Source organism: Anolis carolinensis, chromosome 4, assembly GCF_035594765.1.
Source record: "Anolis carolinensis isolate JA03-04 chromosome 4, rAnoCar3.1.pri, whole genome shotgun sequence".
Taxonomy (NCBI): Eukaryota; Metazoa; Chordata; class Lepidosauria; order Squamata; family Dactyloidae; genus Anolis; species Anolis carolinensis.
In genome coordinates, this window is record NC_085844.1 from 95,239,556 (window position 1) to 95,258,382 (window position 18,827).

General features: G+C 40.2%; 1 long non-coding RNA gene across 1 annotated transcript; it reads left to right on the forward strand.

The window, feature by feature from the left end:
• Positions 1-2,114: 2,114 nt before the first annotated feature.
• On the forward strand, positions 2,115-15,547 carry LOC134299022 (uncharacterized). The gene is made up of 2 exons (XR_010006183.1): positions 2,115-2,730; positions 14,733-15,547. It is a non-coding gene; the product is annotated as an uncharacterized LOC134299022 (long non-coding RNA).
• The last annotated feature ends 3,280 nt before the right edge of the window (positions 15,548-18,827 follow it).

Below are 18,827 nucleotides of genomic sequence, written 5' to 3' on the forward strand. Positions count from 1 at the left end.
CAATAAAACAGTACCACATCAATTAAAACTCTAATTATAGACTCTATAAAACTATGAATTATAAAATTTAAAATGCACGTATAGTTAAATTCATCCACTAACACCTTCATGCGCACCTTAGTTCACATCATATCAACCTCAGATGTTACTCCTCGAACGCTTGAGTACATAGCCATGTCTTCATGGCTTTCTTGAAACCTAGGAGAGTCAGAGCTTGTCGAACACTACTGGGGAGGGCATTCCAGAGCTGGGGAGCCACCACCGAGAAGGCCCTGTCCCTCGTTCCCACCAGCCACGCCTGCGAGGCAGGTGGGTCCGAGAGCAGGGCCTCTCCAGATGTTATATATTCCAATTTCCGAATCTAGATTATCTGCTTTGAACTGGATTATATGGCAGCGTAGATTTATATAATCTGGTTCAAATTCTGGATTCAGAAACTGGATTATATGGCAGTCTAAACCCAACCTGAGTCTACAGCAGTGGTTCTCAACCTATGGGTCCTCAGGTGTTTTGGCCTACAACTCCCAGAAATCCCAGCCAGTTTACCAACTGTTAGGATTTCTGGGAGCTGAAGGCCAAAACATCTGGGAACCCACAGGTTGAAAACCACTGATAATGGAGTTTTGCAATTTGAACTCGGTTTGTAGTTGCAATTGAAGTAAGTAAGAGGGAGGAGGAGAGAGAAAGAGCTGGAAAAGCAGGATGACAGGATTAATTAGAACAGCCATAGAAGGCCACTGGGCGATCTTGGATGATCCATGTTAGCCTCCAAGAAATGACAAACTTGCTCAGAATAGATTTTGCCAAGAAAACTCCATGATAGGATTTTATAAGTCAGAAATAGCTTGAAGGCACACCACAAGACTATAATATCCAATTTAGGGATTTTCTTTTTTCATTCTAACATAGTTTTTTCTTGTAGTCTGAGGTTGTTTGTTGTTTTTTTCTCATTTCAGGACACTTTTTATAGTCATTGGAATCACTAGGATTGGTGTGCTCCAGTGTGGCGACTTGTGGCATCACCCATGGACTTCCTCTTGTATCCAGAGCACACCACATTAATTTAACTAAAATATCAAAATATTTGACAAAATCAGTGACTATTATTATTAAACTTTATTTGTATCCCGCTCTGTTTCCCTACAAGGACTAGGAGTGGCTCACAACAATATAAAATCACAGGATACACAATAAAACAAATAAATATTTCAAATTAAATACACAACCCACAACTAATTACAGAAATTAATCAACCCTAATAGATAACAAGGACATCCTACTACAAAAAGCAGCAGCAACAAAAACAACAGCATGTACTTATCACAACTGCAGATAAAACCATGTGATTAGAAGTGTGATTCTAACTGGATAATAATGGCAGCCCTGATTGGAACACATGCACATTAAGAGGTTCAAACAGTAAATTAGCTTAGAATGGCACCATTCTAGGTAAGGTAAAGGTAAAGGTTTTCCCCTGACGTTAAGTCCAGTCATGACCGACTCTGGGGGTTGGTGCTCATCTCCATTTCTAAGCTGAAGAGCCAGCATTGTCCGTAGACACCTCCAAGGTCATGTGGCCAGCATGACTGCATGGAGCGCCGTTACCTTCCCTCTGGAGTGGTACCTATTGATCTACTACATTTGCATGTTTTCAAACTGCTAGATTGGCAGGAGCTGGGGCTAACAGCGGGTGCTCATTCCGCTCCTGGGATTTGAACCTGGGACCTTTTGGTCCGCAAGTTCAGCAGCTCAGCGCTTTAACACACTGTGCCACCAGGGGCCCCTACCATTCTAGGTATACTGATACAATTGTGGTTATATCTAAATATAGGCATATTTTTATAAAAATACAAAACACTGTTGCTGAAATATTCCACAAATCTTTTATAGATAGATATTTTGGTATAAAAAAACTTTTACAGTAGCATCTGGTGTGGTTTGGACCCCATCCCCGGATCCACAGTTTATAATAAATATAGCCATTAAAAATAAGATTGTAATTTAATACACTTAAAGGGGTTATGAAGGAAGGTTTAAGATAGATAGCTTTTATTAAAATGTGTATAATGTGCTGGTTCTAGGAACAGTAAGTTATGCAAGTCTTGATTTTTTAAAAAAAATCTACCTAGGACCTGACAAAATGAAGTATTTTTTCTAATATAGGGTATTTACATGATCGTTATCACTTGCACGCATTACTCATTGCTGTAAATTAGTCAGAAACTTTGAAAATAACACCTGGGAGAGTGTTTCTCCATCAGACTTGTTTAACCTTTTATTACTATTTTTTTCCAGTGTCAGAGTGGAATTTATGATGTGGAAAGACTTGGAGCACCTGGCCTGTGATTTTTATCAAGTTCATAAGCAACACCCTGGAGGCGTTTGGTGTGGAGAACAGTTACAACAAGAACTGCCATTCATTAAAGGAGGGGGTGTGGTGTGGTGTGCAAGATACAGAAAGGTAAGGTTCAGTTCAAAAGACACTGTTTTCAAAAGTCATTTTGACAAACTTGAGTGCTTAAGGTGTTCACTGCATTTTTTGTTGGACACTTCCAATATCTCCTCTGGGTCTGAAGCATCTACAACGTATGCATTCCTCATCATTGTAACAGCTCAATCTTATGGATCAGTTTAAGCTGCAAGGGCACAGGTTGTGGCATGCTTTGCTGCAGCTACAATTGCCCTCAGGTCTCATTCGGAATCTGAGAACTGACTTCTGCATTCTGGAAGGTAAAATCATGCTATAGTGGGTACTATCACCAGTCTCTGCAACTTCTATGGGTAGATGTATGAATGAAATTCAGATGGGGGTTCGTTCATAGTAGACTGTACATTGGAGCTGATTCCATCATTAGTAAGAGAAAGCAGATTTTGTGTTGTCGAAGACTTTCATGGCCGGGATCACAGGGTTCCCTAATTTGCCAGATTTTGTTCATTTTCATGGTTTCCTCCTTTCTGTTGAAGTTGTCCACATGTTTGTGAATTTCAATGGCTTCTCTGTGTAGTCTGACACAGTCTGGCTACCAGTATTTAAAAAACTCAAAAATCAGAACAGTAAATAAGAAGCAACACTCTGAGACATGGGAACTAGGGGCAGTTAACAAAGAATGCCCCCAGGCAGAAAGTAGCTAGTATTGCGCCAAATTGCTATGTGTGTGTGTAAAGAAATCCTTGCAAAGAAATCCTTGCAAAGTTGGTTTGCAAAGGGAACTCTACAAAAGAGCTCAGCCTTTTTGCAGAGGCAAAGCCACGCCTAAAACAATGTATCTACAGTAGAGTCTCACTTATCCAACATAAACAGGCTGGCAGAATGTTGGATAAGCGAATATATTGGGTAATAAGGAGGCATTAAGGAAAAGCCTATTAAACATCAAATTAGGTTATGATTTTACAAATGAAGCACCAAAACATCATGTTAGACAACAAATTTGGCAGAAAAAGTAGTTCAGTACACAGTAATGCTATGTAGTAATTACTGTATTTATGAATTTAGTACCAAAATATCACAATATATTGAAAACATTGACTACAAAAATGTGTTGGATAATCCAGAACGTTGGATAAGCGAGTGTTGGATAAGTGAGACTCTACTGTATTTGCTGGCAGGTGGCTGTGAATGTCAGTTGGAAATCTGGGCTTCAAGAGAGAGCACAGGAAAGTCAGGCTCTCTTGCTACGGTCGCGTAGCTGTTTTGAATATGCTATGCTGTATATATTGATGCTGATTGATAGGTTATTGATCTTATGCAACTACATGGACATTGTACGATTGCAGAACTGTTTTATTTGATTTCCACTCAACAAGTAAGAGTAAAAGTTCCTTTGTTCTTTTCAATTCCTCTGCCTGGTCTGAGTCTTTTGCACATGGTGTTAACTGGACGCTACTGATTCCGCTATACTCTCACCTGGTAACAGCTAGTAGATGTAGCCATTCAATGCAAATTAGGCTGAATAACTGGAACATTTACGCTAGCCTCCAACTGACAAGAGTTCTTCCCTCACCCTGGACTTCCCAAAGATATATATAAACATTCCTTGCTTAGTTTTTCCATACCTCACAACCTCCGAGAATGCCTGCCATAGATGTGGGTGAAACGTCAGGAGAGAATGCTTCTGGAACATGGCCACACAGCCCGAAAGACATACAACAACCCAGACAGCAGATTTCCCCAGACAAAGTCTTGTGGGGCATGGAATGGATAGAGCTGAATGTGTCACATAACTTGTTCCATACCCTTCTGCTATTTTGATGCTTCCAGTTGATGTGGCATATGCAATTCAGTTTATAATTCAGCCACGAGGCATCATGTAGTAATCAAATACTACAATATGCATGGGTTATCTGTGAACCAATCACAGAACAGTGGAGCGAAGAATCTGTCCCTCTTGACAGTTGCTAGCCATTTACATTTTAAACAGATTGAACTGAAATAATTATCTAGAAACATACAAACTTTGATAGTTTCTCCCATTTTCCTTTGAAACGTTCAGTGCAAAATTTCAAACTTGACATTTGAATTCACATTTGAATGGGAAATCTTACCTCAGAACATGTGTGCTTAAACTTCTTGGCACATCTGGATTGTTTTGCTTTGATATGTATTAAACTATCAACTCATTGATGTCAAATATGATAATGCTATAGTAAGTGATTTGTCATATGTTTTCAGATACTTATAGCTTTCCATGTCAGCAATGAAATAGTGCCAAATACTAGCATTATTACATGTTAACCATCAAACATTATACATTTTTTTTAAATAAGACTGTGTGCCAGTTCTGAACAGTCAAACATTTAAGAAAGAAATTAAGTATTACACTCAGATATTCAAATGAACTGGATCTGTGTGAGCATGGAAAAACAGTCCCTGAACTGTTATCTGAGAATGTGGCCCAGAAACTGGCAAACAAAATTTATCATTCAGTGATGTATGTTTACTATGTCTAACAGTGTCTCTTTACTATAACAGTGGAACACAGTGGTCCTTCAGGTTATTTTCTGGCCTATAATTCCCTTCAAGGCAAGTCATAATATTCAAGGAAGAGTTATTAGGCAACATCAGTCTAAATGGCATATGGCATCCCATAGGGTACCATTCTATCCCCAATGCTTTTAACATTTACACAAAACCGCTGGGAGAGATGCCTTCCAAAATAGCACTAGAGAAGGATAGAGTGTCTCCTATGAAGGAGGTAATGGGCTGGATGAGGAAAAGCAAATTGAAACTGAATCCAGATAAAATAGAGATGCTTGCCATTAAGGGCAAGCATGGAGTGTGTCAACCAGTTCTGGAAAGGGTTGCACTCCCCTGAAAGACTGTGTGCAACTTGGGAATGCTCCTGAATCCTTCTCTCCAAATGTCAGCCCAAGTTGATGGTCAGAAGTGCTTACTATCAGATTTGGCTGTGCCCCTTCCTAGAATCTGAGGACCTGAAGATGGTCGTGCACTCTGGTAACCTCAAGACTAGACTTCTGCAGTGCACTTTACAATGAGCTACCTCTAAATCAAATTCAGAAACTCCAGTAATTTAAAACACAGCAGCCAGATTGGTCAAAGGAATATCCAGGAACGAGTTATACTAAAGTCACTCCATTGGTTGCCAATTACTTTCTGGGCAAAGTACAAAGTGTTGGTTTTGACCTTTAAAGCCCTACATGCTTTGGGTCTAGGTTACCTACAAGATTGCTTTCTTCCATACAATCTGACCCATACACTTAAGTCCTCTGGGAGGCCAAATAGCCAGAACTCGACTGGCCATCATCACCTGGAGGACCTTTTCATTGGCCATCCTAAGACTACCAGAAGAGATCTGACAGCTAGATCAGCTGTTGGAATTTAAGACACAATTGAAGACCCATCACTTCTGCCAGGCCTACCCAATCAATTGAATGTTAATCTGCATTTTATCAGTGCATTTTAACTTTTAAACTGTGTATCTTGCTGTATGTCTTTTAGTAGTGTTTTATCTCTTGTTTCAATGGTGTCATATCCCACCTTGAGCCTCAGGGAGAGGTGGGTAAATTATTATTATTATTATTATTATTATTATTATTATTATTATTATTATTTTACCCACCTCTCCCTGAGGCTCAAGGTGGAATATGACACCATTGAAACAAGAGATAAATAATAATAATAATGAGACAGAATGCCTGATCCTTGCAGCCCAGGAGCAAGCCATCAGAACAAATGCAATTAAGGCCAAGATCAAAAAATCAGCTGATGACCCAAAATGCAGACTGTGCAAGGAAACCGACGAAACCATTGATCATATCCTCAGCTGCTGTAAGAAAATCGCACAGACAGACTACAAACAGAGGCACAACCATGTGGCCCAAATGAGCCATTGGAACTTATGCCTCAGGTACCACCTGCCAGCAGTAAAGACCTGGTGGGATCACAAACCTGCAAAATTATTGGAAAATGAGCATGCAAAGATACTGTGGGACTTCCGAATCCAGACTGACAAAGTTCTGGAACACAACACACCAGACATCACAGTTGTGGAAAAGAAAAAGGTTTGAATCATTGATGTTGCCATCCCAGGTGACAGTTGCATTGACAAAAAGCAACAGGAAAAACTCAGCCGCTATCAGGACCTCAAGATTGAACTTCAAAGACTCTGGCAGAAACCAGTGCAGGTAGTCCCGGTGGTGATGGGCACACCTGGGTGCTGTGCCAAAAGATCTCAGCTGGCATTTGGAAACAATAGACATTGACAAAATCACGATCTGCCAACTGCAAAAGGCCACCGTACTGGGATCTGCACGCATCATCCGAAAATACATCACACAGTCCTAGACACTTGGGAAGTGTTCGACTTGTGATTTTGTGATACAAAATCCAGCATATCTATCTTGTTTGCTGTGTCATAATAATAATAATAATAAGTAGTAGTAGTAGTAGTAGTAGTCATAGAAAGACCATAGCTGCTAACTCCTTCTCTACTGCAACGACCAATATTAACTTAGTTCAAGCCTATATAGATGCCCCAAAATTCTTCTAATAATACTTTCTCTTTCCTCAGAAACCTGTCAGAGATTTGAAAAACACTCGGTATTTTATTTGGGTCCAAATGAGAAAATGTTGTGGTCTGAGCCTGAAATTTGGCCTAAAGGATTCCCAAATCATAGAATTGTGCTAAAGTACCAAGAAATGTATAGGGAAAACAACTAGCTAGCATTTCTAGGTCCTCTAGTACAATTCTGTTATTAACTTCCAGTGAAAGCATACAATAGAATCAGACTGGAGGGCCTAGAAAATGTCTAGAGATAACTTTTTTCAGACATGGATAAGTGAAACCACAGGTACTAGTTCTGCAGATATAGAGATTGATATGTAATAAGATAATTTAACTAATAAGAGTTAAATAAGCTTGGAGAAGATAATGATACTGGGAAAAATGGAAGGAAAAATGAAGAGAGGCCGACCAAGAGCAAGATGGATGGTATCCTTGAAGTAACTGGCTTGACTTTGAAGGAACTAGAATAGCGACGGCTAACAGGGAGCTCTGGCGTGGGCTGGTCCATGAGGTCACAAAGAGTCGGAAGCGACTGAACGAATAAACAACAACAAATCAGTAAGAGTAACATGAAGCAATGTCTTTCATTTGAACCTAGCTTTATAGCTTTGCTCTGGCTGAATACATATCTGCTTGATGTATTATCAGCTCTTACAACTGATTTCAGGAGCTGGGGAATACACCTTTGTGATCTAGATCTGGATCTGACTGTGGCTGCAGGCACCACAATCCCTATCTGGTCTTAGCAGGTTGCAGTCTGCTCTGGCCATGTGGGATTTATTTTGCAGCCCACTCCCCTGGCAAGTCAACATGCATTTGCAATTGAGATGAATAACCATATTATGCAGGTATGCAGTCTTTGTTGTTTTAATTATGGGAGAGGTTACTACACTGCAAGAAATTTCCCTATCTTGTCTGATTTTCAGTAGCTTGGAGGCAAGCAGGTACTCAGTTGGTTCCTATTTGATACATTTTTTTGGTAAAAGATTTACTTTTGAATCCATTCCTAAGCCAGTTCTTCGAGTCTCAAGGGATTGAAAAGCTATTGAAAAATGGATGCATGCATGACTGAAATATATTTAAAGATAGATTCTTGGCATGGATTTCATTTATACTTCGGTTGCCCATATTGCATATGGTCGTAAATCTGCTTTTGTTCTGAGCTGGCAAATGCTGTGCTCTAGCTCCAGATTGCATTTAAATGGCTGGTTCTTTGCCTCATTAAGCAATCGTGATGACAATTGGCCATTCTGATTGGCAATTAAGCTTCCCATGTTGAGGAATTGGAGAGTTGGGGTAGATCAGCCAATACCACATTATTTCAGTTGGGTACAAGAATTAAAGCCTACATGGACAAAACTGCATCTGAGGATGTTCTTTCCCAGTGACTCTTATAGATGTCTTCCTTCTACTCCCTCTGTTCTCTCACCAGTAAATGTCAAGCTCTATCAATTCACAGATAAGCATAATCAAACTGTAAACCTTCTTAAGGATACAATCTTATACCCTGGGATAGAATTTGTGTAGTGTTACAGATACTGTTTGGCTACAACTTTCAGCAGCTGTAGCCGACATAGCCTATGGTTTAAAAAAAGGATCACAGCTGTGATTCAAAAATAGTTGAAAAAATTGAACAGTTCCTATTTCCCCTGTATACATTGCCCTGAGTCCCCTTGGGGAGATAGGGTCAGCTATAAATAAAGATTATTATTATTATATTGTATGACACAGCAAACAAGATAGATATGCTGGATTTCGTATCACAAAATCACAAGTCGAACACTTCCCAAGTGTCTAGGACTGTGTGATGTATTTTCGGATGATGCGTGCAGATCCCAGTAAGGTGGCCTTTTGCAGTTGGCGGATCGTAATTTTGTCAATGTCTATTGTTTCCAAATGCCGGCTGAGATAAAAAAAAATTATTTATTTATTTATTTATTTATTTCATACACTCATACACACACACTACTCAATTGAAATCAGTTAAGTTTTTAAATATATATTTATAACAAACAAAATATGTATATGTAAAAGAACGACAAATAGACACAGACAAAATGCACAACTATTGTCTATATCATCCTATTATTTCAGAGAAAAATAGCACATAAAGAATGTATTGGTGGGACTCCATCTACACTGCCATATAAAATCTAGATTATCTGCTTTGAACTCAATTATATGGCAGTGCAGAATCGGATAATCAAGTTCAAAGCAGAAGATATGGAGTATATGATTTGATAATCTGGATTATATGGCAAGGTGAAGGGGTCTGGTAACCCACACAAACACATATACACACAGTACAATGCTTCATATGTCTATTCAGAAAAAAAAGTCCCATTTTGTTCAGTAGTAGACACATGTGTGAAATTTGTTTTTACCATTTCTTCCATTTCTTTCGCATCTTCCATTTATTTGCAAACATGAAAAAAGAAGCCCCCTCCCCACACAAAACTCAGCTTGATACAAAATCCTGCTTTTGTGTGAAGCCAAAATTCCATGTGTGCGTGCTTCTTCTCTTTCTTCTCTTCCCTCCCTCCTTTGTGCCCACAATGCCCTGCATTCACTCACAGGAGTTGTGGCTGGGCAGCCTCACATCGGGACCTCAGCAGTAGGGTGGAAAGAACCACCTCCTCCCCCTTATTTCTGGGCATGTGTGTGTGTGTGGATGTGTGACTGTGCTGGCACTTGACTGCAGGCAGGCACTGACAGGCATGCATGCACTTTCCAGGCCTGTCTGCGCCCTGCCACACACACACTCTCTTTCCAGGGAGAGAGTGTGTGTGGTGTGGGGCATGCAGGCAGGCCTGGAGAGCTCGTGTGTGCCACTCAGTGCTTGCCTGAAGCCGAGCGCCTGCACAGTCACACACCCTACCACATACACACACCCTGCCGCCCACCACACTCTTCAAGTAGAAAGGAAGGAGGGGCGGTGGTTCCTTCCTGCTTGCTTGCTGAGGTCTTGATGTGGGGCTGCCCAGCCATGACTCCCGTGAATGAGTGCGGGGCTTTGTGGGTGCGAGGGAGGGAGGGAGGGGGAGGAAGAGAGGAGTTGCAGTGCCTTCCAGGCAGCCAAGCACCTCAGAAAAGGGAGCCATTGGGTGGGATTACACCCCCTCCCCATAATGGGCTGATTTTCAGGCCCCAAAACAAAACAATCCAATTTTTGGAAGTTTACCGAAAACAGATTGGGCCCTGAAACAAAAGCCGGAAACAAAACGGGACAAGCTTTTACCTGAATGCACGCCACTATTCAGTAGAACTCACTCAGGTAAATGGGTTGCAGCCTTAAGTTCTTTTAAAACCTCATTGAGTTCGCTGAATAAGACTTAAGTTCTTTGAGTAAAATTACAATGCCTTTAATTTTTTTAAATTTGACTAGATAGTCTCCAATAGTATTGTTGTACAGAGCACCATCAAAGCACAAGATGGATAAATTCTACAGTCATTTTAACCTTGGGTGGAGATTCTATAAAATCTCCTTGGATGTGGGGACACTCTCAGGTCAATGTGAAAATAATCATGAGCTAGGGAGATTGTCCCTAGTTTACTTTAGATCTGATTTTTGAAAGGAAAAAATCACTTTGCAAGGCAGAAAATACTTAAATATACCATGCACACACACATATCTATGAGTATGGGTGACTAATCTGGATAATGTAAGAAAGATGGGTTTCTGCGACTGATAAATCAAGACATTTTGTTTTCTTTCCATCTGTCCTCTGTGTGAGGCTGCCCACATGAACCATTCTGCTTCATGAAACCCCCATAGGGATGACATTCATATCACAGGCAGAACTCTGGCCATACATCACTCTGGTGCCTCGGCTAATTTTGAAATAACCATGGCAGGTGCACTTTTCTTAAAGATTACTTTGAGCCATAGCCTGGGAAATAAGGGATGATATTCTTTCCTGACCAGCATTATTCATATTCGTCAGTGTTCTTCTGAGAGCTTACTGTAGGCTAAATATCACCTGAATTTCAATTCAATATTTTGACATACAACCAGCAATAGTTATCAGCAGCTTTCTTTTGAGATGTTGCTCTGTGACTGGGGCTTTAAAATAAAATGAATGGCATCCAGGCAATTCTCAATCAAGCCAATGTTTTTCTTGGGTGTCCAAGTTTATTTGTTTCCTTGTCTCTTAAAACCTGAAGGCTCCAGCTGAGTATGTGTGCATGATCACACACACACACAGACATCATAAGCTTACAATTCAAAAAGAGACACAGCAAGAAGAAAAAGTCTATGGAAACAAGAAAATATTTCACTTTGTTTGAAATAAGGATGGCCCTGGATCAGGCCTGCACAATTTATGGCCCTCCAGGTATTTTGGACTTCAACTCCCAAAATTCCTGTCCATTGGTCAAGATGGCTAGGGCTTCTGGGAGTTGGAGTCTAAACACACAGATGACCACACTTTGTGTAGGCCTTTTGTGTGTGTGTGTGTGTGTGTGTGTGTGTGTGTGTGGGTGGGTGGGTGGAGCAACTTGAGAAACTGCAAGTCGCTTCTGGAGTGAGAGAAATGATTAAAACTTCTGGAGTTTTAATTGATATATTGTATCACTGTTTTATCTTTTTATAGTGTGATTTGTATTATGTTGCCTATATTTTGTCCTATGTTGTTTGGGCCTCTGTCCCATGTAAGCTGCCCCGAGTCCTCGCGGGGAGATGGTGTCGGAGTATAAATAAAGTTTATTATTATTATTATTATTATTATTATTATTATTATTATTATTATTATTATCAACACAACGACGTTGTATGGCACAGCAAACAAGATAGATATGCTGGATTTCGTTTCGCAAAACCACAAGTCGAACACTTCCCAAGTGTCTAGGACTGTGTGATGTATTTTCTGATGATGTGTGCAGATCCCAGTAGGGTGGCCTTTTGCAGTTGGCAGATGGTGATTTTGTCAATGTCTATTGTTTCCAAATGCCGGCTGAGATCTTTTGGCACGGCACCCAGTGTGCCCATCACCACCGGGACCACCTGTACTGGTTTCTGCCAGAGTCTTTGAAGTTCAATCTTGAGGTCCTGAGTTTTTCCTGTTGTTTTTCGTCTATGCAACTGTCACCTGGGATGGCAACATCAATGATCCAAACCTTGTTCTTTTCCACAACTGTGATGTCTGCTGTGTTGTGTTCCAGAACTTTGTCAGTCTGGATTCGGAAGTCCCACAGTATCTTTGCGTGCTCATTTTCCAATACTTTTGCAGGTTTGTGATCCCACCAGTTCTTTGCTGCTGGCAGGTGGTACTTGAGGCATAAGTTCCAATGAATCATTTGGGCCACATAGTTGTGCCTCTGTGCGATTTTTTTACAGCAGCTGAGGATATGATCAATGGTTTCGTCGGTTTCCTTGCACTGTCTGCATTTTGGGTCATCAGCTGATTTTTCAATCTTGGCCTTGATTGCATTTGTTCTGATGGCTTGCTTCTGGGCTGCAAAGATCAGGCCTTCTGTCTCCTTCTTCAGGGTCCCATTCGTGAGCCAGAGCCAGGTCTTCTCCTTATCAGCTTTTCCTTCAATTTTGTCAAGGAACTTTCCATGCAGTGTTTTGTTGTGCCAGCTGTCAGCTCTAGTTTGTAGTGCGGTTTTCTTGTACTGGTTTTTTGTCTGCTGTGTTTTGAGGAGTTTCTGATTTTTGACTTCAATCAAAGCAGGTTCTTCACTTTGCTTTACATATTCTGCCAGGGCATGTTCTTCTTCTTTGACTGCTTGTTTTACTTGTAAGAGTCCTCTGCCCCCTGATCTTCTAGGCAGATCTAGTCGGTCAACATCACTGCGAGGGTGCAGGGAATAATGAATGGTCATGAGTTTTCTTGTTTTTCTGTCCAAATTGTCCAGTTCCGCCTGTGTCCAATTTATAATGCCAGCAGTATATCTTATGACACGTATGGCCCAGGTGTTTATGGCCTTGATGGTGTTGCCTCCATTGAGTTTGCTTTTGAGAATTTTTCTGACCCTTTGTGTGTATTCTTTGGTGACCACAGTTTTCACATGTTCATGCTTGATGTTGTCCAGCTGTAGTATGCCCAGATATTTATAGGTCTCTGGCTGGTGACACTTTATTGTTTGGCCATTGGGCATATTTATGCCCTCATTTTCAATGATTTTTCCCTACTTCAATGCCACTGTCGAACATTTGTCCAAACCAAACTCCATGTTGATATCAGTGCTAAAAATTCGGACAGTGTTGGTCAGAGACTGGATTTCAGTTTCCGTTTTCCCATATAGCTTCAGGTCATCCATGTACATCAAATGTGAAATTTTGTGAGAATTCTTAGATGTTTGATAGCCGAGATTTGTTTTTTGTAAGATTGTTGACAGAGGGATCATGGCAATAATGAAAAGCAGAGGGGACAATGAATCTCCCTGGAAAATTCCTCTCCTGATGTTGACAAGTCCATAGCTTCCATTTCCAACAAACAGTTCAGTTTTCCAGTGCTCCATCATGTTTTCAATGAAGGTGCCAACGGTTTTACAAATCCCGATGGCGTCCAGGCACTTGATGATCCAGCTGTGTGGGAGTGAGTCAAAGGCCTTTTTGTAGTCAATCCACGTCATGTGAAGATTAGCTTTTCGGCTCTTACAGTTCTCCAGAATCATTTTGTCAATCAATAACTGGTCTTTTGTGCCCCTGCTTTTCCGTTTGTTGCCTTTCTGTTCATCTGGCAAGATGTTTTTTTCTTCAAGATAGTCTTGAATAATAATAATAATAATAATAATAATAATAATAATAATAATAATTATTATTAATTGGCAATCTGCAAGGACGTTGCCCAGGGAAAGCTTGGGGCTTGGAGTGGGTGTGAGGTTTTAAACCCCAGAGGCAGTGGGATAAAGTATCCCAGTTCCTCCCAGGATTAAGGCCTGTCTGGAAGGGCCTTGAGTTCAGACGATCAGCTGCCATTTGACAATCATGGCACTGATGTCATATACCCATGTAAAAGAAGCTTGAGGCACTCCATCAAACACGTCAACAAAGGTTGGAGATCCATTATGTGATGCCTGTGGGGTAATATGTGCATTCTCTACCATTCATGTTTTGTTTGGTGTTTGACATCCTCTGTTACACATTCATAACTATTCTAGAATTCTTTGTGAAGTAATGTTAAGTGGAAGACCTGTAGGTCTAGAAGGGATGCTTACTAAAATCTCTGTGTCCAAATTGCTCCCTGGGCTTTGCAGTTCAAAGTATCTGGATTTCACCCTGGTTTTTGCTGAGGTTTTATTTTACATGTATGCACAGTCTGTGTCAGCTTGTAGTTTCTTTCAGTTGATTTGTCTTGCCTCCACTTAGCACAACCAGTGATGAACACAATACACATTCATGAAACACTGCCAAACAACCGATCATGGAATATTATTGGTCACTAATATCATTCTCAAAGGAAGCAATGAATACTTTTAGCCTCTTTCCTTCTTCTGTTAGAAAACCTTCAGAAGCAGTTTATTTTATTTGAAGATTATTTGCAGTTCAGGACTTATTCTGTGCAAAATTCATACTTTTTAATGCAGGAAACAGCATTTTCCATATAGCAGTAGATGAAGACCTTTATTTTCCAACAAGCATTTGAAAACTGATTTTAACAACAATTTTACTGTTTTTGATCAGTTTTAAAGGAACATTTTAATTGGTTTTAAGTGTTGTTATTTATTCCCATTTTAATTATAATTTTGTATGTTTTGCTACAGGTGTTTTATTGTACTTTCTGCCTTTTGTGTGATACCTCAGGCACCTTTGGCCCCTGACCCTGTGGCCATTGCTGACCAGGACGAAGAAGACTTTGGTTTTCTCCCACATCAGCAAGATTCAACTCCTTTCCAGATGCCTTCTATTGACATTTCCAAGCCAGTGCCAATTAAGGATGCCCTTGAAACAGTGCCAGCTCTCCCAGATTCTCCTGACAGGTTAGTGTTTGATCGCAGGGCTTTTTTGAAAACAGAGAGATCGCAGAGACAAAGCTTGAGAAGAAGCGCCAGATTAGCGGAGCGTGGTGACTATGGCTAAGCTCATTTCTCTTGGGAAGAATTAGGGAGTCAGGCACCTGGTTTGGGGGAGCTTATGAACTTCAAAAAAAGTATTGCGCTGGAAACTTTCCTTTGCAGTGTCAACGTTACCTCTTACTGAGAAGCATCATCGTCTCTAGCTCCTGAATTCCAAGCGGCTTGAGGGTGCGCTTACTCCTGAGTAGACCGGGCGCTGGTCTACCTTCTTGCCCAAGTTTGGATTGCATTTCAGCTCCAGCTCATGCCTTGCCTTGAAATCCTTCTTTTGGACATTTACTCCAGAGAACTCATCTGTGCTACCTTGCTCCTTTTCCCCACTCAATACTCAAGTCGCGTTTGAGTGTGTTTCGGTTTATGGACTTTGGACCTTAATATTGGACATAAGACTTTCACTTATTGGACTAATTTTGATCTTTCCTGAAAGGTCAATTGCTTGTTCAACTTTTCTGCTTATTTTCTTTCAGAACTTTATTTGCTTCAATAAAGATATTATATTGTTATTGGCCTCTGTGTTGGTTTTCAGTGCTCTCGCTGTCCAGGGGTGTAACATTTTGAGTCAGAAACATTCCAGAAAACATCCTTGATGTGATTATGTTTGCACATTAATTTTTGGGAGGATTTATCAATGGACAGGAACTCACAGATGCAGGAATTCCCCACCACTACCACCCAAAATATTGATACAAACCTATATATGGAGACATCAATTGCTGCTCTCCTCTTTGAGGTTGTTATCAATATTCCCATGTGCTGCGGAGGAGTGATGTAGCTGCCCCAAACACATGCTTTTAATGGCATCCAGAAAATATTTTCTGATTCCTTTATGAACACAGAATTCTAAGTTCCAGGTTATGAATTGCACCCAAGTATATGAATTCAGATGTGCTTCTCTCACCTTTCCTCCCTTAGGTTGGTCCTGGCTGTGTTGGGCTGAATTCCACACATATACAGGTGGAATTGCATTGTAGCTCATGACACAGACGGATGACATATTTATTAGCTTGTCAAGGCCTCCCCTGTTTATGGAAGACTCACCCAGCTAAAGAAAACAGTCTGCTTCCCATTGGCTAATTGAGATACCCCCCATTGAGAGCCTCAGCAAAGTGCTTGATGAGGCATAAAATGATGATTAATTAATTTACTGCACAGTTGATCATCAAACTGAGAGGTTTATGATGCTCACAGCGGTCAGCAGTCTCTCTTCAACATACAACAGCATGAGCAGCCTTTGCTCTGTCCTGCTGCTGTCTTTGCTATGACCTGAGCTGGGATACTTTAGCTCAGAGATGGAGAAGGGGCTGCAGTGGAGAATGGATAAAGAAAAAGTTTCAAGAGAAAGACTTCAGACGGCGTTTGAGTAGCACACAGTGCATTCTGAATGCTTTCTGGGTTAGAGCCAAATATTCTCCACAAATAGCCTCTGTCAGTCTTAATGTTGGATATATCTTCAGTGTGTTTTTAAATCATTCATGTTCACAATTGATTCCATCAAGATTGGAACAAGACCTTTGGCTGCCTGCGGTAAAGGACAAAACGGCACCTGATTCCCAATACGTGTACAGAAGCAGATTTGGTAATCAGTTTAGTTATTATTCTGCCCTTTTACTGTAGATCTCCATGTGGAGAAGAGACATTGAAGGCAACTCAAAATAATTCTAAGAAAATCTAAACAATATAAAATAATGCAGCATAATTAAACAGACTGGAAAAAAAGAAGTTTAAACCCACACATTCTTCTTATGAGACTCAAGCTACGCTTCCTGGGAACCAAAAGCTGGGGTAAAGATCTTTTAATCTGGCAATAAAAAGGTAAAGGTTTCCCCTGACATTAAGTCCAGTCATGTCTGACTCTGGGGTGTGGTGCTCATCTCCATTTCTAAGCTGAAGAGCCAGTGTTGTCCGTGGCCGGCATGACTGCATGAAGCGCTGTTACCTTCCCGCCGAAGCGGTACCTATTGATCTACTCACATTGGCATGTTTTCGAACTGCTAGGTTGGCAGGAGCTGGAGCTAACAGCGGCCGCTCACACCGCAATTGCCACCCAGGCTTCTATGGTGAGGACACTCCAATTCACAATGATTTGTGTTTCTTTGTCTTTGGTCCTCCATCACATTTAGTAAGGTAGGCTAGATTCTGTGTAAAGGTATGTATGTGCACTGTGTTATATAGAATAGCATCTTATAGATCTGATTTTGATTTATATTGGTCAGTTTTTATTAAATATGGTTTATAGAGTGAAAAAGTAAAACAATACAACTTTGTTGGACAGAAATTTTGAATATGACATTTGTTTACTGGTTGACTCATAAATTTATGGCAAAGGAAATGATACTTGTTCAACCTTGGTGGTGGGGTTATGTGTTTGTAAAATGTTCATTGTTTTGTGTTTTGTTTACACTGTAAGTTGTTAATGCTATTTTATTTTAAAAAATAGAATAGCATAATCTTTTTTAGAGAATATAAAAATATATTTTTATATTTTTGTGTGGTCCTTATTAATGTATTGAAAGGAATTATATTCATATAGTTTAGTGAAACCCTTGAGGAAGGCCAGCTTTGTTAATGGCTGAAACATGTTGGGCTTCTTAAAAAAAACACAAGTGAGTATCTCTTAGCACATGGAGTTTGACCTTCTAATTTGCTTTGATTTTTCATGCATGCTTATCAGTTCTGTCTTTAAATTAAAGTGCACAAGATAGCTATGTTCCAGGAAGAGCTCATAGCAGAAACAACCAGAGAATTTCAGGGGGAAGCATAATGCAGGCTGTCTCATTTTGAGAATTTTAGAACTAGTCTTGAATTTCCAATTTGATATTGGTAGTATTTGATACTGGATAGTATTTGATAGCTCGCAATGTCAACATATAATGGTATTGCCTTTCTGACTGTATTTGCCAAGCTGAGAATGTATTTGATAGCAGACAATGTCAACATATATAGTCCAACATGGAATTGGTTATATAGCTTTATTTGATGGATGTCGTACAGTAAGTGGTTAGTGATAGTCTTTAGTGCTTCACATTTAGTGTTTGGCAGGATTTGGTATATGGCATGGAGTGGTGTGCAGTAACATTTGACAATGTGGAAAGCTGTTGAGATTTCAGATTTCACATGCCAACAGACTTCTAAGAGGCTTGGCTTTCAAATTGTTACATAGCCCATCATATTCAAAATGTGAATATTGAATGACTGCTTTAAAGACTTCTCATAGTAGGAAAAATAGACATTTTGGCTCACTGGTTGGGACTGTAGGAACTACCCAGTACTGGAGCTTGAAAGGCTTTAAAAAAAAAGATTACAACTGCCAAAATGTATAGGCCAGCTTGCTCACTGTTCAAAAAAGTAACAATTGAAGCTCTACCCAGGACCAGTTAAAATGGCAGTGAAGGGACCACAGTCAAGAGACTTTTAGGGATAGGAAGCCGATGAGGGCTAGTAATGCAACTTTAAGAAAAGATGAACAGTGACACCTTCTTGGTTCTTTCCTATGTCAGTTTAAATCCAAATAGGAATAGTACTCTTGTGTTTCTTGAAATTTAAAATAACTTCACAATATAAAAAACAGAAGTCAAAGTGTTGTTTAAAAACAGATTGAAAAAGTAGTGATGCAAAATAAAAGAGTTTAATGGACACAGCTAGCCTGATTGCCCTTGCAGGGAATTCAACAACCATATCCTGAAGATAATGTTGCCAGTTTTTAGAAAACTACATGTCCCAAGGACGACCAACTGCTTTTCATTCTGGAATGCTGCCAGCACTCCAGGTGTTAGAGCATTGACA